Genomic DNA, 25,272 nt, shown 5'->3' with positions numbered 1-25,272 from the left:
TTTATCATTTTCTTCATGTTCTTCCTCACATCGCACATCGTTCATCCCATGTCAAGTTTGTAGTGTAATGTCATAATTGCGACGAAATATCCAGCCCAGTCCACAGCAATTTTCTTTCTACCTCACACACATTTTCCAATAACGACGAAATCAACTTAGTAGCAAATCAAACAAAAAATGTTGCCTCTTTTCCTTGTGTGCAAGTACTTTAGTGCTTGCTGGCTAGAGGACTGTGACGGAACTAAAAATAATAAAATGTCTACACACCTTTAAATAAATACATTCAACGTAGACATTGAAGCTTCAAATGTATTCGTTGTTGTTCAAGGCACGTAACCACTCATTTGAAGAACACTGCATGCATTATAACTACTTATTGTTTAATTACAGGGATAAAAGTCGAAATCTCATCCTGGAAACGGTGAAATCATTAAAAACAAATTTTGCTCTCTTACCGTTTTTCGTGACAGGCATGCGGACATAACCGACCTACACATAGGGTTGCCATATTTTAAAATTAGAAAAGCGGGGGATTCAAAAATGTAAGTACTTATGTCAGGAGCGGATCCAGTACCGACTTCTGGGAGGGCAGTGGGTTGTCATAATGCTAATTTTAAGGGCTCCAAACTCTGAGGTGGATTTTATTTATATATATAAAACAAGAAAGTTACCTCTTCTGGGGGTGACCAACGCCCCAATCGCCCCCCTCTTATACGCCCCTAACTGATGTGAACCTTTGTATTACAAACATTGACCTGCGATTCTCCGGATTTTTTTGTAATTTCTTTGTTAAGGGACGCTTCCAATGTACTTTTCTAACGAAACAAAAATAAAGCAAATTTATTTTTTGCCTTTAATGTTTTTCTAAGTTCAACAATTGTGAATCTCGAATTGTAAAGTAAGTATTACAGTAAGATTTCTGTAATTATAAGGATATCTGTAAGACAAGTTTTCACACACAAAAAAAAGCAAGCAATATATGGCAGATATTGTTTATACGGTTTTTCTCTCTAAGAAACACAAAATAATCTGCGCACACGAGCCCTGAGCCTGAGCGCGAGTCCAAATTTAACTCAATCGAGATTGAGATTGACACAAAGATGTACCGTTTTACGTTGAATATAACAACACCTAATCAACAAAGTCGCCTTAGATTTTTATCCAATCTAAAAAAGCGGGTGGTTTTCCGTAAATAAGAGATGATTAAGCGGGGACGAATATAGGACCTGAAAATCGGGTGGTACCCGCTAAAATCGGGTAATATGGCCAAGGGCGCCGATCCTGGGGGGCCGAGGGGTCCGGTCCCCCCCCCAAAGCTCATGTGGGCCCCCTACTGTATTTGTGAATATACAATATTTGGCATAATTTGAGTACAATTGAGGAGTTGAGCGCAACAGTGGTCTAACCCACATTTTTTAAAAATGGAGAAAAATCAAGTTAAAATTAAATACATGTGCTTTTTGTACAATATATCAAAAGCAACCACAAGTAGTTGAATGTGTCATACACTGTACATATATATATTGTCCAAAAAACTACATGTGTTTAAGTTTAACTTGATTTTTTTCCATTTTTAAAAATGTGGGTTAGACCACTCTTGCGCTCAACTCCTCAATTTGTTTTAAAATCTTCATATATATATATATATATATATATATATATATATATATATATATATATATATATATATATATATATATATATATATATCTTCTGCATCTGAATGGACCCCCAAAATTTACAGAGAAATCGGGGCCCTTGAATATGGCAACCCTACCTACGCACGACACGGTTTGAAAATGTAGTACTAATACTACTACTAATAATGATAATAAAGAGAAATTTTTCAATTCTAGTAATCACAGAAATATTTAACATTTTATTAAATTAAGTTTAACAAGTTTTTGAGGTTCTATTTCCGGTGAAACCCAAAAAGTTCGGTTCTGACGAAAAACAGAAAAGGATAAAAAGTGCTACAAAAAGTACTCTTTGTGAAATTTCTCTATGATTTCATCGACATTTAAGTAAACATTTTCTCAATTGTCTTGGTATGTAAAATAATTCTTTATATATACATTCTGTAAATGTTCGCATAATATTGTTAAGAATTATGCATTAAAGTTTTGATAGAACAAGGCTTAGATTTAAGTAGATTAAGGTTTCCTCCCGCAGAAACCTCCTCAAAAATTAAAGTTTGTTATAGTAGGTAAGAAATATGTCAACAGATGCACCCATATATTTTAAAGTAGAGAAGTTACTTTGAAATGATCAGCGGCCAGTATTTAATCTCCAGAAGGGAATTAAAGTTTTTAACTTGGTTTTCTTCTGAAAGTGAAGATTTATGACTATTATTTCTCTGCTGTTTACTTAATCAGAGTGTATTTGTAGAATAATAAAAAGAAACAAAAAAAATGTTGTGAAAAGCATAATTACGTTGTTCCGCCATCTCATATGAAACTTTGTAACTAAAATCCTTTAATTAAAATTGTATTGCCATACATAGATAGTAACTGTCCAAAGTAAATAAATATCACACAAGATACGTAAATATAAATGCAAGCTTCGATTCATATTACAGTCGAAAATTCATATCTCCTTGATATACATTCTCTTTCCAAAGATATTTATTTACGTATCGGGTTGCGATCATTGTTTGCTACAGATAACTGTCGAGTTAAGTTGGAAATAGTTTACAACTACAGTGGACTCTTTTTAATTCGAAGTCCAAGGAGACACGAAAAAACTTCGAATTATCCAAAATTCTATTTATCCAACAACATTCATTTTCACATATATAACAACAAACAAACCAAAGTACTGTGCATCAAAAACAAATTCATATGGTGTTGACTATACCTTTAAAGCAGCTTATTTTTGCGTGATCAAATACCGCAAAATAACAAACGACTTTGACTCCACATTATTCAAACTACGTGTACAATGGAAAATATATTTATGTACAACACTACAACATACACTGAATAGCACAGTTTTATGTCCCACAGTTATGCCGGTTAGACTAAAGGAGATTGTGATGATAAGAGATAAGTGAAATGGTTTATGAAGGAAGTGGGAGGAAACGGGAGAACCCCGAGAAAACCAACGAGCACGGTGTTTGTCCACCACAAAGTCCACACGGCGCGAGCTTGGATCGAACCAAGGACCCCAAGCACCGGAGGTGAACGCTCTATCACTGAGCCACCGCGCCCCCAAGCATAACACCGGAAAGACAGATAGTGAAGTTAGATTTATCCAGGTTTTCCTTTCTTTTTTTTTTTTTTTTTTTAAGAAATGGATTTATATTCCTCCTCAGATTCTTTTATTGTCTTTGAAATTAATATATATAACTTAACATTTCCCTTATAGAAGCGGAAACGCAGGCCCACATGTCGAATCTGTGGAATTAAAAACCTAGTCCGAGGTAGGCACTAACAATGTTTCAAAATTCATATTAGTCGGTTCAACCGTGTAGATTTGTATTGCAGACACACACTCAAACAAGACTCTATCATATAAATTTCTTCCTCTTGTTCCTATTTCTTCCTACTTAAAATACTTTATTTTTGGCATAAACTTTCAACCGCTTCTGCCCCTCGAATACATCGTCATCCTTTAGAATAGGGGGAGGGTAACGGTTGCTCTGTAGTAGAGCACATAACTCTGATGCATGGGGGAACCGCCGTTTCATTCCATATTCTCATTTTCCCTCATCTTTCACTTGTCTTAATCATCCGTCTTTCTTAGCCTTCAGGCCACAATCCTGGAATGTTAAACTGAATGATCCCATTTCATTTCAATAAATTATCCATCTAGAATACGCATAAAAAGTTCTAAATGGCCTACACATTTTTAATATTACATATTTGTATTGTTAAATAGTTATTGAAAACTGTATAACGTTACAATAATTCTTAACTTAGTTTTTAAAATAATGTTGTACCTTGTATTCTAACTAAATAAGAAACAAAATAATTTGTTCATATACTGTGAGTTTTTTTTTTTTTTTTTTTTTTTTTTTTTTAGGAGCTGGAGTTTGATTGGTAGTGGAGATTGAGAATTATTAATTTGAATACCAATTTCGAGAACTGACTGTTCTTTAAGTTACTAAGATTTTCTACAGGAAAAAAGCCCATGGTGGACTCAAGTTTATTCAGGTAAATTAACATATTGTAATTGTATGCAAGAACTTTTCATTTAATTCCCGAACTGATGCTGTATATTGTCATAAGGATGACTTACCACCTATTGGATCTACATATCGGTTCTAAGGTTGTCGGGATCGCTGAAAGCATTCTTGGAACAACTGTCGTGGAATGTGCTCGGGTTTCCACGTTGTATCATTCTGGATGTCCTGGATACTGTCAAAATGTCTTTCTCTTAAGTTGGTTTTCGACCCAGGGACAATTAGAAGATACATAGAGCTAGATCCAGCGAATAGAGAAATGATGCATGACGGAATGTTCGTTTTGGCCAAGAATTCTACCATTCCTGAAGCGTGACACGGAGTATTATCATGGTGTAAACGCTACTATCGAGATTCCCACTTGTCCAGCCGTTTACGGCATATGAAATCGCGATCAGCGGAGATTCGCATCCGCTATTTAAGAGAGCGACATACTTTGAATAGGTTTTCTGTAGTTAACGCAAGTTATTCTGATAAAATATTGTTAATCTACATTCATCACCTATAAAAGTGTTCTACTTACGCCATTTTCTTATACGTGCAACGAAGCAGCGTAAATCCTGTTTCATGAATCAATAATACAGTTGAGGACGCTAAAACCCTCCCTCGAATGTCTCAGTTCAGTTTTCGTATTCTTATTTTTACAAAATACTTTAGTTTTAAAAAAATGACTACTCGGGCACATCTTCATTTTCAGAATATAGTATTTACTTTTCTTTAGTATAAAGGTAACAAAGAAAGTTTTGTCGCTCGCTTTTAGTGAAGGTATGTGCTCAATTGACCCTCACACCGTGAGTTGAATACAAATGGAGATCAGGAGAAGGTCAGATGTTGGTGTGGATATATCCAACATACTGTCTGGTTGTGGCAGCTCAGTTACACCGTGAACGTGTGTAAGGACACAGTGAAAATGAGAGATCCACAGAGAGTCACAAGAGCGTGTATGCTGTACGAGTTCAAACTGGGGTCAAATGCCGCTGCAGTTGGACAGAAGATATACCAGCCCTTTGATGAGGGTGTCGTGACTACACGGACAGTGCAATGGTAGTTTAACAAGTTTAACGACGGTGACAAAACACTCGAAGACGCAGCACGTGCCGGAAGACCAATACATGTAAAAAAAAATGGAGATCTTCAGGCAGAAATTGAGGTGAACAGTGGCCAGACATGTGAGGAACTGGGGTTACAATTCAGTGTGAGTGGAGAAACCATTTTCCAGCACCTCCATCAACTCAACAAGCACTACAAGTTGAGTCAGTGGGTCCCACATGATTTCGCTCTGGGTCAGAAGGCAAAGCGAGCAGACACCAGAGGTACCAGAGGTGAACGCTCTACCATGAGCCACGGCGGCCTCTTTTATTGAAAGGAGGAAAGAAATTATGTTGATCAAACGGTCCCAGCTGCAGTTCTTTACTGATGACTGGCGAGCATTGACGTCGTGGATCATCAAAAGAGAGAGAATTGTTGTCGTTTTATTAATATATGAGGTAAAGACACTATGCTGTAAAGGACAAGTATGGCGGGCCTTTTTTCTAGGAATTCTGGAAGTCCTCTGAACTTTCCCCTACTATCCCTCACCACACATGATATTTTATATAGGGATTTATGATCCCTGATTACAGAAAATAAACGCTGCCTCCTGTTCTATCTTCTCATTTTCTTTCTTTCCATATTTCGCACATATTGGGTTTTGGTCATTTCGTGGAGAAAACGCGGTGAGTAACAATGTATACTCCCTTGTTCTCTGCTCCAAAGATTTCATGTCGTTTCGGTGTTTAAGTTTATCTGTAGTGTTGACAGAAGAAAGAAAACGTTATTGTGGTAAGTTCTGAACAAAAAGAGTGTGAGTTTTACTGAAGTGTTTTAGTTTTATTTCTTTATTTCCTTATCAATTCATTTACTATTCATTCACTTTTTGCGGGTAAATAGTGTTAATTGCACATTTGAAAAATGAATAATTTTGTAGTGAGAACGAAAAAAAAGTACAGAATGATTCTTCCGTGTAGCCACGTTTTGCCTAATCCTCGTTTCGCCTAATCAATTACCTCACACTTTTATGACAGATAAATGATAATACTTCAGTCCGCCATTTTAGGCGAAAAAAGAATCCTTGTTACGCCTAAAATGGCAGACAATTAAAAAATTACGGAAATTCAAGTAGAGGGAAATTACAGAAGAAAATTCCCTAGAAAGAAATGCAATTTTTTTTATTAATATTGTAATTATATTAACCCTCGGTCGATATTTTCAAGCACTTAGGATTCGCAAAACACCCTTATGTATTCACCATGTCCGTATATTTAATGTGTGTGTGTGTATCTGTACGAGAGAGAGAGTGAGTCTGCCCTAGGGGTGATCGATAAGGCTGAGGACCTATCGAATTTCGGGAGTGAAAATTTATCGAATTGTCATCGGTTACTCGAAACCGTTCGAGTATTTGAAATTATCGAAGTTTCGAGTATTATCGACATTTCGAGTATCGACATTTCGAGTATTATCGAAGTTTCGGGTATTATCGAAATTTCGAGTATTATCGAAGTTTCGGGTATTATTGAAATTTCGAGTATTATCGAAGTTTCGGGTATTATGGAAGGTTCGAGTATTATCGAAAGTTTCTTGCAGCCAATGATTCCTTCTTGCAGCTAGGGGTGTTCGATAAGGCTGAGGACCTATCGAACTTCGGGAGTGAAAATTTATCGAGTTGTCATCGGTTACTCGAAACCGTTCGAGTATTTGAAATTATCGAAGTTTCGGGTATTATCGACATTTCGAATATTATCGAAGTTTCGGGTATTATCGACATTTCGAGTATTATCGAAGTTTCGAGTATTATCGATATTTCGAGTATTATCGCAGTTTCGGATATTATCGAAAGTTCGAGTATTATCGAAGTTTCGGATATTATCGACATTTTGAGTATTATCGAAGTTTCGGGTATTATCGACATTTCGAGCGTTATCGAAGTTTCGGGTATTATCGAAAGTAGTGATGGACAGTTCGGGTCCTTCACCTCTCCAATGATTCCTTCTTGCAGCCAAACTAGTCAAACAACTTTTTTCATCTGATAAGTTATTGCAAAGTTGTATTTGTCTTAATCATATGTAAAATTATTTTTCTGCCTGCCCCGTTATTGGCGCAATCGGCAAAGTGACTGTTAGTAGACTAATGGTGTCTTGGATTCCAATTCCATTCGGGTGATGCATGTTTTCTCTTCCTTTTTCTCTCTTCTGACAGGCTGCTTAAACCTTTTACAGATCTATGGGGAAAAAACTTTTGCTTCACTTCATTGCTAAGGAGAGAAGTTTTAAAATGAACACCCTGCATTATGTAATACATATTATATACAACTATGATAACCTCGAATACATTGTTTCTTCCGAACATTCCGATAATCCCGAACTTTTCAAAATATTCAAGCGACTCGACAAATGCGATCATATTGATATATTTCTGTATTTGCTGCTTTCAAACAATTCGAGATTCTCGAACAGTTCGAGTATCTCGAAGTTGTCTAATGTTTATTATATTTTGGGAGTCTCGAACATTTCGAGAGTCTCGATCATTTCGGGAGTCTCGATCATTTCGAGAGTCTCGATCATTTCGAGAGTCTCGAACATTTCGAGAGTCTCAAACATTTCGGGAGTCTCGAAAGTTCGATAATTCGATAAAATTAAAATTCTTTATCGATGAAACGGTTTTGAAATTTTATCGAATTGTTATCGATTACTCGATTATCGGAACAGCCCTAGTCTGCCCAGGAAACAAAAAGATCACTACTATGCAATAAGGATTTTAGATTCACTATTATGCACACCAGTTAAATTTGATTGTATCATGCGTGTCTTCAACTCCGGATTATCCTTAACTAGTATCATTAAAATTTGTTCAATTTTTACATCATCTCCGAGACGTAGCAATCTTAATCAGAGACTTATGCTATGGACGTTCCAGTAGTATGTCAAACGAGTGAAATTTGAATTCAAAAGTTATAATTTCACCAATGTAAATAAAAAACTAGTTGATTAAGTGCTTTGAGAAAATTCAAGTTGTAATGTATTGGGACGACAAAGCTATAAATGAAGCAGAGACGTATAAAAGACTGCTAGAGTATAAAGAGTACTTGTTTATCTTGAGCTTCTTTCAGATGTGTTCTTGCACATCTGACCTTAATGCACTTCAGAACATTTTGCAATCAAAAATACGAATGTTGAAAGTAGCGGAAGAGCTTTGTAGTCATTTCCTGCATTCGAATTTCTAAGATTTGAGCAAATACTGTGAAGTAACTGTGTATTGGATATAAAGTGACGATGAAATAATTGTATGAACTCTAATTTAATTCACTAAATTCGATTATTTTATTAAATTACATTATTAACAAAAGAAATATGAACTTTTGAAAACTCATTGGAAGAAAACTTTGATTAGAACTGTACATTTTTAGACATCTGTTGTAAACACATTTTTGTTAATAAACTTGACTAGCTTCCTTCTTTCCTTTCCGCATACCTTCAAGCACAGCCTGATGCTTCCCGATTCATTGGACTCTTAGGTCATCATTCTTGAGCTGGACAAAACTACGAGGAACACAACAACAAGGGGTATTCGACACACGATTAAGATAGGTGCAGGATCATCGGAGACAAACGGATCAAACCATTGGGGGACGACCGACTTCATAAGTCAAGAGTACCATTCTGTCGGTTCATCGCCGCAGACATCTTCAAGTTTGTTAGCAGAGTAGTGCAATGAAGATGTGGGAAAACATAATTGGAAACGCATGAAGACGAGAGAACTCCACGCCCCTTGCAGATCAACAGGATAGAGATCCAGGTGTTGACTGTCTCCAGCTATCCAGGCTGCTCCAAGGGAAGACGACGCCAGTCTCGATGGATGGTGGATCTTGAAAGATAAAGGATGAGCACTAGCCTGATAGATTGTAACGTATGATATTCCATCTTTGCGTTATTATTCTTACCTAAGTCTGTTTTCTGATTTAATTTATTACATTGTAATTTTTATTTAAATGTTGGTAAACAATCAAGATGGAATGTATGAACTTTTGCTCCTTGGTATACTTGGAGTATATATCTACGTAAGCTTCTATTGTATTGTCCTCTGGTGGGATTTTTCATGGTTTCTGGCCCTTGTCATCGATGACAAGGTTAGAAGACATAAAAAATCCCACCAGAGGGCAATACAATAGAAGCTTACGTAGATAGATATATACTCCAAGTATACCAAGGAACAAAAGTTGATACATTCCATCTTGATTGTTTACCAACATTTAAATAAAAATTACAATGTAATAAATTAAATCAGAAAACAGACTTAGGTAAGAATAATAACGCAAAGATGGAATATCATACGTTACAATCTATCAGGCTAGTGCTCATCCTTTATCTTTCAATCATAACCTATTTTTCTCTCTCACCTTTTCCCTACTAGTCATCTTCAAAATTGAAACATTTAAATTTCATTTAAATTCAATCATAATTTCGTTGTTAAGAACCGTGTTGTGCATCAGTTCCATCCCCTATTGTTACATTATTCTATGAGTATTTTTAGAGATTATTCTGAGCTACAACTCATGGCACAGCACCGGCACAAGATAGAGATGCTGTGAGGCTTACGCCTTTGTCACGATCCCAAAATTTCGATAGATTACGATTCTACGATTTATAGTTTGTCGAGAGAAATTGAGTAGAGTTACTTTTAGCCCACCCGCCCACCTTCGATACGTTTATTCATTTGCTCTGTTAGAGTAATTTTGGTTTTATTGTTTCTTAGTTGAATGATTAAGTGGGTGAGAAGAGAAAATTTTGTCAAGTTATTATATTTTGTTTTTTTCTTTCTGTTAGTACATAAGAAGTGTTATTTACATTTTGGTGTTGGATATATATTCGGGATTTCGGAGTTCTCGAACGATAGTGTAGATCATACTGCGGATGAAACACCTGTATTTAATATAATGACGCACAGTAGCAGGATTGCTTTCACCTGCTATTGTGCGTCATTACATTAAGTACAGGTGTTTCACTCTTAGTACGATCGATATCATTGTCCGAGAACTCCGAAACTCCAGTCTTGGCATGGTGTTCCCACCAAAAAGCATGTTATCTAAGAATTCCTAGTAACTCTGTCTCTGGAATGATTTTTCTTAAGGCATGAACAACGATACGACTAGCATCTTTTCTTGGTCTCCTCCTCACCTCACGATTACGTCATGTGTTTCTCCATTCAGTCTGGAGTAAGTATCTAGCTAACTCCTTCGCTTAAAAAAAGCTGACTCGGTCCTAAAATTGTATCTAGTGTACTCTGTTATTTTTCACTAGGATTAAGGACTGCCTTCTAAACAGACCAGCCTAACCAAAAGTATTATTCCGGTATGTGTTGTAGATATGATATTGGGCACTCTCGTTTTTTAAAAAAAAAATCATCGTGACTGACAATGAGGAAACACTTGTATATCCAGCATGCAACAGGTTATCTAATGAAATACTTTCTGAAACTGTGTCATAGTATATAACTTCAATGTCTCGATGGTTTACGGCAGACAGATATCAGATATAGTAGAGTTTGGGACATAAATGCACAACTTATTCTGTAGCTATTGTTCTCATGGGCGGAGTTAGGAATTGTCTCCTGGGGGGTAGACCTTTTGTGTGCTGGGGGGCACGGTAAATTCAAATGAGAACTGAAGGATCTTATAGGTGGTATTTTTATTTTTTATCAAAAAGTTTGGGGGCAATGCCCCCTATGCCCCAATAGATCCGCCTGTTTCTTCTGCGTGTATTTAAGATAATGTCTACGTAACGTTCATTGGTTACTGTCAGTGCATTCTCGTTATCGTGTCCCTCCCCCCTAGGCTCGATAACGGGAGGGCGACACAATACATCACACAGTAATCTTCTAATTATCTAACGAGCGCTCAGAAACCTCACCTGGAATATCAATGACTAGGTAGCAGCTATTTTATTCTCTAACTGCACCGTTCAAACAAAAATACCTTACATCCGAAAACAAAATCTGATCCAACATTGTATGGTTTTCTCCCAACAAATAGAGCAGTGAGCTTCACCTTCGCTATCTTTGTTCTATATCCCTATCTGTTAGTGCCTGTTATCAACTAAAGTTCTTAGAAATGAAACTTTGAATCCTTGGGAATCCTGGAAACACTTCGCCCTGACATATATAGAGTTGCAATGTACTTCTTAATTGACATTCGTGGGGAGCCCATGACTGCATTCAGTCTGTTAAGGTAGCATTTAAACTTCTAAAGAGGCTTTGTCAGAGGGTTGCCTTCACTCTGCTACTCGGCACTGCACTACCTAAGTCTCCATAACTACTAAACTCCAAGAACGCGGTTTCCACGTAGGATAAATTTCAGTCACTGCGTTCTACAATTGCATCATAATGGTTAGGTGTTTTGTTGAATCCTAATTCATTCATAAATCATTTTGTGTAGTTTATTGTTAACACAAGTGAGAATTTCTGTTTAATATAAAACGATTTTTTTTCAGGTATTACCCAAATCAAATGTTTCGAAACGAAGTTGGTGACAGCTCTGACGCAAATACAATACAAGTAAAAGTAAGTTGATTATAAACTTACACACAGCTAAAAGAGCAAATTAATTTGTTTTTTCTTTAATTTTAATAACAATAGTAATAATAATTTAATAATATTGTTAAAGTTACTGTATCAATTATGCACAACATTCCTAAGCTATACCTGCATTTAGAATAAGGGCTGACGCCACCTGCAATACTATCTAAAGATGGCACCTATGTGCTCTCATGATTAAGTTCCTGTTTTCTTTGAACCTATTCTCATATTCAGTGACGTGCGTAGAGGGTGGGTCCTGAGAGATAGAACTTCCTCTTCCCGAAATCTCGACACTTCTGTACATTTAATCTAATTTTAGGAGTGATTTTTTACAAATGTTAACGTAATTTATCCTCATATCGAAGTTGAAATTTTCCAAAAATAAATTCATGCGTACGTATCGGTGAAAGGTCGAGTAGAGATTTGAGTCTTACTTTAGTATTGAGTTTCGTCCTTCCTAGCATATGTGTTGCATAAGGCTATGACGTAAAAAAGAGAAATCACTTAAGAACACGTTTGAATATTAACATTATAAATCAAATGTACATTTGGGTTTTAAATATTTGATATGAATTTGAAAAAAGTCTTCATCGCGTCGAAATTATGTTCATTTTTTATCATTTTCTTCGTGTTCTTTCTCACATCACACATCGTTCATCCTATGTCAACTTTGTTGTGTAATGTCGTAATTGTGACGAAATATCCAACCCAGTCCACAGCAATCGTATTTCTACCTCACACACATTTTCCAATAACGACGAAATCAACTTAGTAGCAAATCAAACAAAAAATGTTGCCTCTTTTCCTTGTGTGCAAGTACTTTAGTGCTTGCTGGCTAGAGGACTGTGACGGAACTAAAAATAATAAAATGTCTACACACCTTTAAATAAATACATTCAACGTAGACATTGAAGCTTCAAATGTATTCGTTGTTGTTCAAGGACGTAACCACTCATTTGAAAAACACTGCATGCATTATAACTACTTACTGTTTGATTAGAAGGATAAAAGCTGAAATAAAACTCATTCTGGAAACGCTGAATTCATTAAAAACAAATTTTGCTCTCTTACCGTTTTTCCTGACAGGCATGCGGACATAACCGACCTACGCATAGGGTTGCCATATTTTAAAATTAGAAAAGCGGGGGATTCAAAAATGTAACTACTGATGTCAGGAGCGGATCCAGTACCGACTTCTGGGGGGGCAGTGGGTTGTCATAATGCTACTTTTAAGGGCTCCAAACTCTGAGGTGGATTTTATTTATATATATAAAACGGGAAAGTTACCTCTTCTGGGGGTGACCAACGCCCCAATCGCCCCCCTCACGCTCCTGACTGGGGGAACGGACAGAATGGCAGGAGGACAAAATGGCAGGGGACATAATGGCAGGAAATAATGGCAGGAGGACAAAATGGCAGAGGACGAAATGGCAGGCGGATGAAATGGCAGGCGGACGAAATGGCAGAGGACGAAATGGCAGGTGGACATAAAGGCAGAAAGTATAATTCGAATTCTCGGGCTTTAAACTATTTTGTTTCTTACTTGGTAAATGAAGATTTCAACATAAATTTTCGATTTATTCATTATGTTCCAAAATTCGAACTGCTAATAATATTTCAATTCTGAGAATACTGATGTCATAAGAATTGAGAGAGTGGCACCAAGATTTTCGCCGGATTTTTGGAATGCTCATGGGGCAACTCTTGTTTAACAATCCTCGCACAAATAACTTATAAAGGTGGAATCATAAGTTTTTCCATTTGGTGGGACACAACCACCCAACGGTATGGAAACTCATTCAAAGCCTCCAGAAAGAAAATTCCACCGTTCATTCTACCATTTCCTAGTGCGAAAGAGGACAATACCCCGTCAAGAAAACAAAAAGGTTTATGTTGATCTGCAGCATAGATTGAGGAACCTATGTGTGGATTATAACACAAACAAAAGATCTCTTGAGGAATTCTTGTGGGAATTGATCACAACTTGAAATTAACGACAATGTAAGTAGCTACTCATTCTTATGACTGCAAATTGTTTTTGTAGTCTATTTTACGGTATATTTTATTATATAAAATTAACGACGGCGTAAATAATTAGCCATTCTTTTCTTAAGACTGCAGAATGTTTTTGTAGAATATTCTAGGATATGTGTTATAGGATGTTTACGTCACTGTAAGTAACTAGTCATTCTTACGACTGCAAAGTGTGTTTATAGCCTATATTACGATATATTTTGTTATATAAAATTAACGCCAATTATTAGTCATTCGTACAACTGCAGAATGTTTTTATATTGTGTTCTAGTATATGTGTTATAAGATGTTAACGACCTGGTATCAGGTCGGTAGCCAGACCAAAAATGTAGGGAGGACCCGGCTGAAGTTAGGGGGTCGATCCAACCATATTATAGTTCATCACCATATTATAATGGGTGAAAATTTTAGGGGGCTGCAAAAATTTAGAAGGGACCGGCCCCCTAGAACCCCCTGGATACGGGCCTGCTTGGTAGGTAATTAGTCACTTTTACGACTGCAAAAGTGTGTTTATAGTCTATATTATGATATATTTTGTTATATAAAATTAAGGACTATGTTTTAGTCATTCTTACGAGCGCAGAGGGTTTTTACTAGTGCTGTCGAAATCGGTTTTTGAAAAAACCGAAAATCGCTTTTGCGGCTTCGATTTTGGAAACCACTTTTGTTGTTTTGGTTTTGAAAACCGCATTTGCGGTTTCGATTTCCAAAACCGTTTTTGCGGTTTCGGTTTTCAGAAAACTGGTTTTCTCAAAAACCGAAAACCGCAAATGTCACAAAAAATCGACAGCGCTTGTTTTTACAGTGTATTCTAGGATATGTGTTATAGGATGTTCACGACACTGTAAGTAACTAGTCATTCTTATGACTGCAAAGTGTGTTTATAGTCTATATTACGATATATCCTATCCTAACTATGTAAAACTACATGAGCTGACATAAATTATTGAGCACTTCCTGCAGGCCTACAATGATTAAATTTGGCATGATTGTAGGTTTCCGGAACTAACCCACAGAAAAATTGCCAAAAGTGAATTTGGAATTTTTAATTTTTAGGGGTTCTAAAGAGGGAGTGAAGAATTTCCCCATGTTATTTAAATGGGCCTTTTTTTGGACATATAATCTCATGTTTTAGGTACTTAGAATTGGAATATAAACTTGAAATTCGGTATGTTTGTACGTTTTCATTGGCACTACCTAAGTAAATCAGTAAAAGTAAAAAAATCCAACGTTATAGTGGTTTTATAGGGAACTGAAAAATCTTTCCCATGTTATTTATATGGAACACCTTTTACACCCCCAAATTATTGAGCACTTCCTGTAGGGCTACAATGATTAAATTTGGCGTAATTGTAGTTTTCTGGGACAAACCCACAGGAAAATTGCCAAAGTGAATATTTTTAACTTTAGGGTGTCTAAGGGGGATGAAGAATTTCCCCGTTTTCGTTAGCGTTACCTAAGTGAATCATCAGAAATAAATATTTCCAACGTAGAGTGGTTTTATGGGGAACTGAAATCTTTCCCATGTTATTTATATGAGAAGTCTTCTACACCTCCAAATTTTTGAGCACTTCCTGTAGGACTACAATGATTAAATTTGGCATGATTGTAGCTTTTCGTGACAAACCCACAGGAAAATTGCCAAAAGTGAATATTTTTAAATTTTAGGGGTCTAAAGGGGGATGAAGAGATTCACATGTTATATAAACGGACGTTTTCTTGGGATACAAAATTTATACTTTAGATAGTTGAAATAGGAAAAGAAACGTTAGAATTATGGGTTTAAGAGATGCGAGGCCGTAGGCCGAGCAAAGACAGTGTGTGGAGGCGAAGCCCCCGGATGGGCAGATTCAGAAAATACGAAGAGCAAGTTCACGAAATTCATTGTTGATGCAAAGGCCGATAGATAAGAAATGCGAAGCCGTAGGCTGAGCAGACCTAGGAGTCTGGGGGCAGAGCCCCCAGCTAGCCAAAAAGCTAGTTTTGTTATATAAAATTAATAATGATGTAAGTAATTGGTCATTCTGACGACTGCAGAGTGTTCCTTATAGTCTGTTCTACGATATCTTTATTATTGAGAATTAAGAAAGATGTACCGGTACGTACTTAGTCATACTTACAACTACGAGCTGTTTTTATAATTTAAAGGATATGTCATAGGAAATTTGAAAAAAAAACTTTGTCATTCCTGTAACTGTAAAGGAGTTTTATAGGTCTGTATTATGATATGTTTGCTTTCAATCTATATTTCCTTGTAAGAATTGTTTTAAGACCAAGATATCAATTGGAAGATTGTTACAAAGAAATATGTTAAGTTTGGATAACTGATATTTACCCTCTTTTACGCTCTTGGTTCAATTTAGCTGTATTTATATGCTTTGGACATTCGAGGCAGAAATGACTAAATCGAGAACCATTACCTACTAACAAACACAATAGGTGAGACCTAAAAATACGAGCCCTAGGAGTTATAATTTTTGCCAAATTAACTTCCTGGCATTTTGTCCCCCTGCCATTTCGTCCGCTGCCATTTCGTCCTCCTGCCATTTCGTCCGCTGCCATTTTGTCCTCCTGCCTTTTCGCCCGCTGCCATTTTGTCCTCCTGCCTTTATTTCCTGCCATTATGTCCTCTGCCATTTTGTCCTCCTGCCATTCTGTTCTAAATTCCCTGACTGATGTGAACCTTTATATTACAAACACTGACCTGAGATTATTCGGATTTTTTTGTGATTTCTTTGTGAAGGGACTCTTCCAATGTACTTTTCTAACGAAACAAAAATAAAGCAAATTTATTTCTTGCCTTTAATGCTTTTTTAAGTTCAACAATTGTGAATCTCGAATTGTAAAGTAAGTATTAAGTAAGTATTACAGTAAGATTTCTGTAATTAGGATATCTGTAAGACAAGTTTTCACACACACAAAAAAAGCAAGCAATATATGGCAGATATTGTTTATACGGTTTTTCTCTCTAAGAAACACAAAATAATCTGCGCACACGCACTGGGCAAATAGCTCACAGCCTGAGGCTGAGCGCGAGTCCAAATTTAACTCAATCGTGATTGAGATTGACACAGAAATGTTGCGGTTTGAATATAACAACAATTAATCAACAAAGTCGTCTTAGATTTTTAACCAATTCAAAAAGGTGGGTGGTTTTCCATAAATAAGATATGATTAAGCGGGGATGAATATAGGACCTGAAAATCGGGTAGTACCCGCTAAAATCGAGTAATATGGCAACCCTACCTACGAAAGACACGGTTTGAAAATGTAGTACTAATACTACTACTAATGATGATAATAAAGACAAATATTTCATTTCTAGTCATCACAGAAATATTCAACATTTTATTAAATTAGGTTTAACAAGTTTTTGAGGTTCTATTTCCGGTGAAAACCCAACAAGTTCGGTTCTCACGAGGAACAATAAAGGATAAAAAGTGCTACAAAAAGTACTGTTTGTGAAATTTCTCTATGATTCATCGACATTTAAGTAAACATTTTCTCAATTGCCTTGGTATGTATAATAATTCTTTATATATACATTCTGTAAATGTTCGCATAATATTGTTAAGAATTATGAATTAAAGTTTTGATAGAACAAGGCTTAGATTTAAGTAGTTTAAGGTTTCCTCCCGCAGAAACCTCCTCAAAAACTAGTTTGTTATAGTAGGTAAGAAATATGTCAACAGATGCACCCATATACTTTGAAGTAGAGAAGTTACTTTGAAATGATCAGCGGCCAGTATTTAATCTCCAGAAGGAAATTAAAGTTACTTGGTTTTCTTCTGAAAGTGAAGATTTATGACTATTATTTCTCTGCTTTTTACTTAATCAGAGAGTATTTGTAGAATAATAACAAGGAAACAAAAAATTGTGGTGAAAAGCAAAATTACGTAGTTGCGTCATCTCATATTGAACTTTAAAACTAAAATCCTTTAATTAAAATTGTATTGCCATACATAGATAGTAACAGTCCAAAGTAAATAAATATCACACAAGATACGTAAATATAAATGCAAGCTTCGATTCATATTACAGTTGAAGATTCATATCTCCTTGATATACATTCCCTTTCCAAAGATACGTATTTATTTACGTATCGGGTAGCGACCATTGTTTACTACAGATTAATGTCGAGTTAAGTTGGAAACAGTTTACAACTATAAGGCAGTGGAATTATTATTCATCTATCCGAAATTAGTTTGAAGAATCCCAGAAATCAGTCAGGAGAATTTGGTAACTATTCGTACAGAAACGGTTCTCTCGGTACTATGCCAAACGCTGCTTGAATAGTGCGGCGTTGCCACATAGTGTCGAGTGTTTACTGATGCCAGATAATAAAGGAAGTAATCATGGAGTTCTGCTTGGATACTTACTGCATAAATTAGTTTTAGACCCTTACCGCAATTCACAGTTAAGTTCTGTTTCTCGAACTTCAACGCTAGAATCCAGGAATGTTCTTATGGTGACTACCATAGTAAACGTTCAAATTTGTCAACATCGCATTATAGAGCTTTGCGCAAGTTTCTTATCAAAATCTATTTCCTTACATGTAAATTAATATTTAAATAAAATGTGAGACATAACACGAAAAACGGTCAAACAATATAGCTACTTCGTAATACGATCATTACTTTAAAATAATTTACACATACAAATAAACATTTCATAAAATTGAACACTTCTACTAAGATCTAACAGAAAGTGAAATCTTGTGTGCTCATTTTAAAGTGAATCAAATATTTTCTGTTATTTGTTGCCTTTTTCAATATCAGAAGACATAGCCAAACGAATCAGTGTCATGTATTGTAGCTGAAACGTAACTCTATCTTATAGTGCAATAATTATAATAGACCTATATAACGTTTCATTGCGCAATAGTTAAGGGAATGGGTTAAAATATGTACTGACTTCCGGGCAAGGGCGCCGATCGTGGGGGCGCCAAGAAGGCCTGGGCTCTTCTTTAGGGCCCCCGCGGATTTGGCATGATTTGAATTCAATTTATCTTATGCCTTCTGCAACGAAACACACATCTGAATGGGCCCCCCGAAAGTTACAGAGAAATCGGCACTCTTGCTTCCGGGTGGTGATCCAATTAAAGTATTTTTAGGGTGAGAAAGATTGTTTAATGGTAACTATAAGAATTTCACGTTTTTTATTATTATTTTAGTATACAACTTATTAAAGAGTATATGTTTCTTAAACTCAGGGGCAATTCCCCCCTCCCCGCTGCCCTTCCTCAAAGGGAATCTTTTAACAACGATTACTTTCTGTTATGATCAGACTGACTTCACCGACTGCATAATTAAACAATGAAAACTGACAGCAACTTGTTATTATTATTTTGTTAGTTTACTCCAGTTATTATTATTATTATTATTATTATTATTATTATTATTATTATTATTATTATTATTATTATTATTATTTTTGAGTCGTTGACCAGAGTGGATGTGTGTTGTGTGAACTCCCGTGATCATTCTTGCGTGAAAGGATGGGTGTCAGTGTGGAATGCTGGCGACAAAGAATAGGAACATACAATGCAAGGTGTGTGGTGAAGTGTTGCAATCTAAAAGAAAAAGAAACCAGTGAAGCAAAAACACTAAGTTGCGCGTTGTTAGCGGGAACAGTGGTGGTAGTGCTTCTAATTATCGGAAATGTCGAACTAAACCCAGGCCCAAAATCCCTAGATGATTTATACAAGAAACTAGAAGACATGGACAAGAAAATATCTGGGCTCTGTGACGACATGCACTCTTTCAAAAAAGAGTTGGCCAACGTCTCTAAGGAAGTTCAAGAACTAAAGCAAGAAAATAAACTGTTGAAGGAACAAGTAGAATTAAACAGAATCACGATAGATAAATTAGAAAACCATTCTCGCAGGAACAATTTGGTATTCAGGAACATTCAAGATAAGGACAATGAAACTTGGGAAGATACAGAACATCTTGTGAAATCTTTTTGCAAAGAACAGTTAAAACTTGAACTTAATTCTTATGAAATCGAAAGGGCTCATAGATTATCAAAAGGAGCAAGTGCACCGATAATAGTAAAGTTCGCGTCATACAAAAGAAAGTCGGAAGTACTAAAGAATGCATATCGATGTCGGGGTTGTCCTGTTATAATACACGAGGACTTTTCACCGGCCGTTAGAATGATACGTAAAGAACTCGTAGTGTATATGAAAGAAGAAAGATCCCGTGGCAAACGAGTAAAGTTAGAATTTGACAAACTGTACATTGATAACAAAGGATATACCTTAGGTGATTTACAAGCAATGAAAACTCAAACGTCTTCAAGTGTTACCTTTTGGACACCGAACAACCAAGAAGAAAGTGATATAGCAACACTGCAGCAGTTTCCGGCAAGTGAACCAGGGCAGCGGACAAGAGGACAAAGGGGTGCTGGCTCCAGTCACCCTCGGGGCAGAGGAAGAACCATCTGATGCCAAGCTGGCTCTTCAGGTAAGCTAATAACAAGTGAAATATTGAAATCAATGAACTACAAAGACTGCACCACAGACGAGAGGGGGAGCCTCCGAACTGCAATTTCTAAATGTGGGCGGGGATCAACCAGTTTGTCTATTCCTGAAACTTCTATTGTGTTAAATAAAGACAACGCTCTTAGAAATAACAAACAGAAGGAGAAGTGTAGCCTCATAAACATTTATATGCAAAATTGCAGAGGTTTAAGGACAAAGATGTCATCGTTCCTTTGTAATGTGTTATCGTCCAACTTTGACCTAATTGCAATCTGTGAAACTTGGCTTCAAAAAGAACACTATGACTCAATGATTCTTGACGATCGCTATTATGTGTATAGGATAGATAGAGATAACAAAAGAACAGGGAAAACCAAGGGAGGGGGAGTACTGTTAGCGGTCTTAAAAGAGTATAAAGTAGTAATGATTGATTGCTTATCAAATGAATATGTAGAATGTCTGTTGGTTAAATTGTTATGCGTAAAAGTAACTATATATATTCTGTTAGTATATTTTATACCGGAGTCACCTACTGAAAAATATGAGGAAGTGTTCGACATAATTGATTCAAAATGTCCATCAGGTAGGAGGACAAAATGGCAGGGGACATAATGGCAGGAAATAATGTCAGGAGGACAAAATGGCAGAGGACGAAATGGCAGGCGGACGAAATGGCAGGGGACAAAATGGCAGGCGGACGAAATGGCAGAGGACGAAATGGCAGGAGGACAGAATGGCAGGAAGTTAATTTGAATTGTCGGGTTTTAAACTATTTTGTTTCTTGCTTGATAAATGAAGATTTCAACATAAATTTTCGATTTATTCATTATGCTCCAAAATTTGAACTGCTAATAATATTTTAATTCTAATTGACAGTCGTCTACAAACACCTTACTATTGCAAGCTTTCTATTCATACCAGCAGTGTCTTAATGAAAGAAATTAGTTTTAGTTGTTTTCTTTTTTATATATATTATTTAAGATCTTTTCGGGTATTACTAGAAGGAAGCAGCTTTTATCTTTATTTCTCACTGTGATCTGTATATGCTCAAGTGAAGACAAACAGTTTCAAAAGTTATTGAAGTTATTTGGAAAACATTTTAAGTAACAAGCAAAAAAAAAAAAAAAAAAAAAAAAACAAATCCTCCATATTAACTTGCGAATAAACTAACCTCGGTATTGTACAAAGAATCAGATACTTTCTGTAGCAAAGAAAACGAATTAAAATTGGTCGATTCGACTCGTTCCGAAGTTTTTGACGAGATGATGTGTAGGGTGTGTACTCATTATTTTCTGGTGACTGTCTCTAGTATTTTTAAGTCTATAAAATATGCATAGGGGCAAATTCAAGGGAAGCTCGGGGCAAAAATCGTCGGAGGAAACAAATTGTAGAGTACTCACAAGAAACACTAGAACTTTCGGTAGACATAGGATCTTCCGTTTTCAAAATATAGGATATGATTAATTGGGGAGCAGGAAAATTTGGTGTACGGAAAACTCGGTGTGGGGAATGTTAGGTGTAAAGAAAGATTCGTTGTAGTAGGCCGTAGGATTTATTAAAAACTCAACTTTGAAATTAAATGAGCGTATTTGTTTGAAGTTCAAATTCTGTGTAGAAGTACTTTTACTGTCTACTATCATTTTTATTGTCTACTATCATTTTACTGTCTACTTTATATTGCTTTATATTGAATTGTGTTCCTGAAATTATTTGAATTCTAGATTTCGACGGATTTTAACATTTTATGGCCCTTACATGACGAGAAATTTGTTTTTCGAAGTCCGTTCGTGTGATTTAGCGAAGCGACCATCGCTACCAATCGACATTTAATTTAAAACTTAAGTTCTTATGCTGTTTTGGAGGCTGCCTCCTAAAATTTTCTACTTCTAAAAAAATGTAGGTTACTGGATAGGTAAAGTTGAAAATTGTAGATTTTTCAAAAATGTTCTGACGATTTTATGCCTATTTTATAAATGAATATTTAAATCTAAATTCTTCAAAAATGACATTGTTTGTTTATGTTACTCAAAGGTGTAAAAATAAATGCCTCAACTAAAGTATATACGGCTGATTGGAGGAGAAGTCAATAAGGAGTCAATAGGGTTGCAGTACTTGTTTACCTTAACTTAAGACAAACAAACTAAAGTGTCTGGTTGGAGGAGAAGTCAACTATTAGTACGACTATTATCTGATAAAACCATCCTGCTTTATATTGCCCTTTCCACTAAGACTTTTTTGATCAATATATTTTTGCATCTTACATATGTATATACAGAGTGATTCTTTCAAAACTCACGGATTTCATTTGGCTCTAGAATTTCTAACTGAAGACCGATTTTCATGCGGTTTACTGCAAATCATCAAGGAAGGATGGGAGATTTATGGGACTATGTTTACTGGTTTAAATTTATCTGGGGTAATATAGAGCAGGCCGCAAGAAAAACAGCAAATATTCGCCATTGTAAGTTACAGTTCGAATGAGATATTGGATATTTGAAGCGAAATTGAAGAATACAAATTAAGTGTTAGTGGTAACACACATAAATCACATGTTGAATAGAGATTTCTTGGGTGACTTAGAGTCGGTAACTGACATCTTCCACAACATCCGCCAGCGAGGTCCGATCCTTCCCTGTCTTCCTCAGAAGCGATCCTGTTTCCTGCAATTTATTCACTAACAACCATATTATGTTTCTGTCTGGGGCAGAACGTGAGGCAATGTGGTGCTTTTAGTTGTTCCTATAACTATTCTCTGAACTTATAGTTGTAATTGTTTTATTTCTGACAAAAAGTATCAGATTCATTGTGTGATGAAAAGTAGTTCATAGTAATACCCCGCAAAAGACATGAAACAGATATTGGACTCAAGGCAAAATAATAATAATAATAATAATAATAATAATAATAATAATAATAATAATAATAATAATAATAAATTTGCTTTTCTTGAAATAGGTAATAGCATTTTATTCGTTACATTTTATGGTTTTCGTTTTCATAATATGAAGTGTCGTAAATTATCGTAAGTGGTAATATTCAATACGTATTACACCGAATCTACCTTACACCTGAATTTCCCCACACCGAGTTTTCCGTACACAGTATTTTCTGTACACCAAATTTTCCTACACCGAAGTTTCCTAGACCCGATTAATTGTATATATGTCATATGATTAATTGTATATATGTCATATGCAATTTGATAAGGTAATAGTATGAACACAAGAAAGAGCATTTATCAACGTTTAAAGACACGCAAGTCATTACACAATTTACTTCATTAATAAATATGATTTAGGTGTCGTTACATCAATCTTTCGTGGACTCGTCGTAACCTGGAAGAATTCTGATAAATTCTACATGAAACTAAGACGGAAATCAGGACACATTTTGTACATAAATTTACAAAAAGAGACGAGACTTTTACAAACATTTACGACACGAGACGACAAAACCTGAATTCTCATCTCGTCTCGAGGGCAACGCTATGAGCAAGCAAGTTAGAAATCAAATATGCACGATCATGATTCCTTTAAGCTGCACTAAGCTGTAAATATACCCAATATTGCATTGGGGATGAAAGGGGAGCGATTGAAGTGGAATGCCTGATAATTTAAGGTTCCTCATAACTCCAGTGAAATTCAGGAAAAAATCTCTGAATTACGAAAAAAAGAAATCATACAAAATACATTTTCAGGGTAACTCTTACAGCCATTACCGTACGTTATTATAAGATTAATGCTACTTCTGAAACTGATTTGATTGAATATGTATTTGGATAACGAAACTACTTTCATAAGTTTTTCAAAGTATCAAGTTTGAGAAGAACGAAGTTTGTCTTCCACTGTTGTTATCTCGTTGCTCATAGATACCAGTGATGAAATAATTGGTCGAAAATCACGCGGCCGCTTCTTACATCAATTCATGAAGAAAATTAGTTCCAATATTAAGTACCTAAGTTCAGTATTAACAAAAAAAAAAAAAAAAAACTAGCCTCTTGCAACCATGCGTAGCACATTTTTATACTTACACTTGAAATAAAAATATGACTGGATAAAGACCTTTGTCTTTGAATTTCATATGTGAATAACAATATAGGGTTTTTCAGATGAATTTAGGACAGAATGGCAGGAGGACAAAATGGCAGGGGACATAATGGCAGGAAATAAAGGCAGGAGGACAAAATGGCAGCGGACGAAATGGCAGGAGGACGAAATGGCAGCGGACAAAATGGCAGGAGGACGAAATGGCAGCGGACGAAATGGCAGAAGGACAGAATGGCAGGAAGTTAATTTGGCAAAAATTATAACTCCTAGGGCTCGTATTTTTAGGTTTCACCTATTGTGTTTGTTAGTAGGTAACGGTTCTCGACTTATTCATTTCTACCTCAAATGTCCAAAGCATATAAATACAGCTAAATTGAACCAAGAGCGTAAAAGTGGGTAAATATCAGTTATCCATGTCTTAACTTTTTTCTTAAATTTATTTCTTTTTAACCATCTTCCAATTGATATCTTGGTTTTATAATAATTCTAAGTAGTACAACTTTTATTTATGACGAAAGAATTTTCCCGTGGACTCCCTCTGAATTTCTCTCAAGGTCTAGCTATCATGTGACAAAGAATTAAATCTACTAACTGCTTTCACACACAATATAATTTTGAAACTTGGGAGCCTAGTGGTATCTTTGTGTCTGTAGTATGTAATAATGCTGATACGTTATTCTCTTGAATATCTTAATGGTATTTGTCGTTTGACTTCAGAAGACTGAGTTTAGCCTGCAAGTACAAGTTGCCTATAGTTAAAACATATCGATGTACGATCTTGTTTAATAAAACCTGCCCCTCTCCCTCCTCTATCTGAAAAGCCCTATATTGTTATTCACATATGAAATTCAAAGACAAAGGCAATCGTCTTTATCTAGTTATATTTTTATTTCAAATGTAAGTATTGAAATGTGCTACGC

The 25,272-nt window shown here is 35.8% G+C and overlaps 1 long non-coding RNA gene across 5 annotated transcripts in view; it reads left to right on the top strand.

The window, feature by feature from the left end:
* The window catches only part of LOC145693454 (uncharacterized), a 262,867-nt gene that overhangs the window by 75,230 nt on the left and 162,365 nt on the right, over positions 1-25,272 (top strand). For all 5 annotated transcript variants that reach the window (XR_014132778.1, XR_014132779.1, XR_014132781.1 and 2 more), the window contains exons 3-4: positions 4,024-4,154; positions 11,704-11,773. This is a non-coding gene — a long non-coding RNA (uncharacterized LOC145693454). The remainder of the gene's footprint in view (positions 1-4,023; positions 4,155-11,703; positions 11,774-25,272) is intronic.

Source organism: Thermobia domestica, chromosome 8 (genome assembly GCF_964235325.1).
Source record: "Thermobia domestica chromosome 8, izTheDome1.hap1.1, whole genome shotgun sequence".
Lineage (NCBI taxonomy): Eukaryota > Metazoa > Arthropoda > Insecta > Zygentoma > Lepismatidae > Thermobia > Thermobia domestica.
The sequence above is the reverse complement of the archived record's forward strand: the minus strand, read 5'-3'. Positions and strand labels throughout refer to the sequence as shown.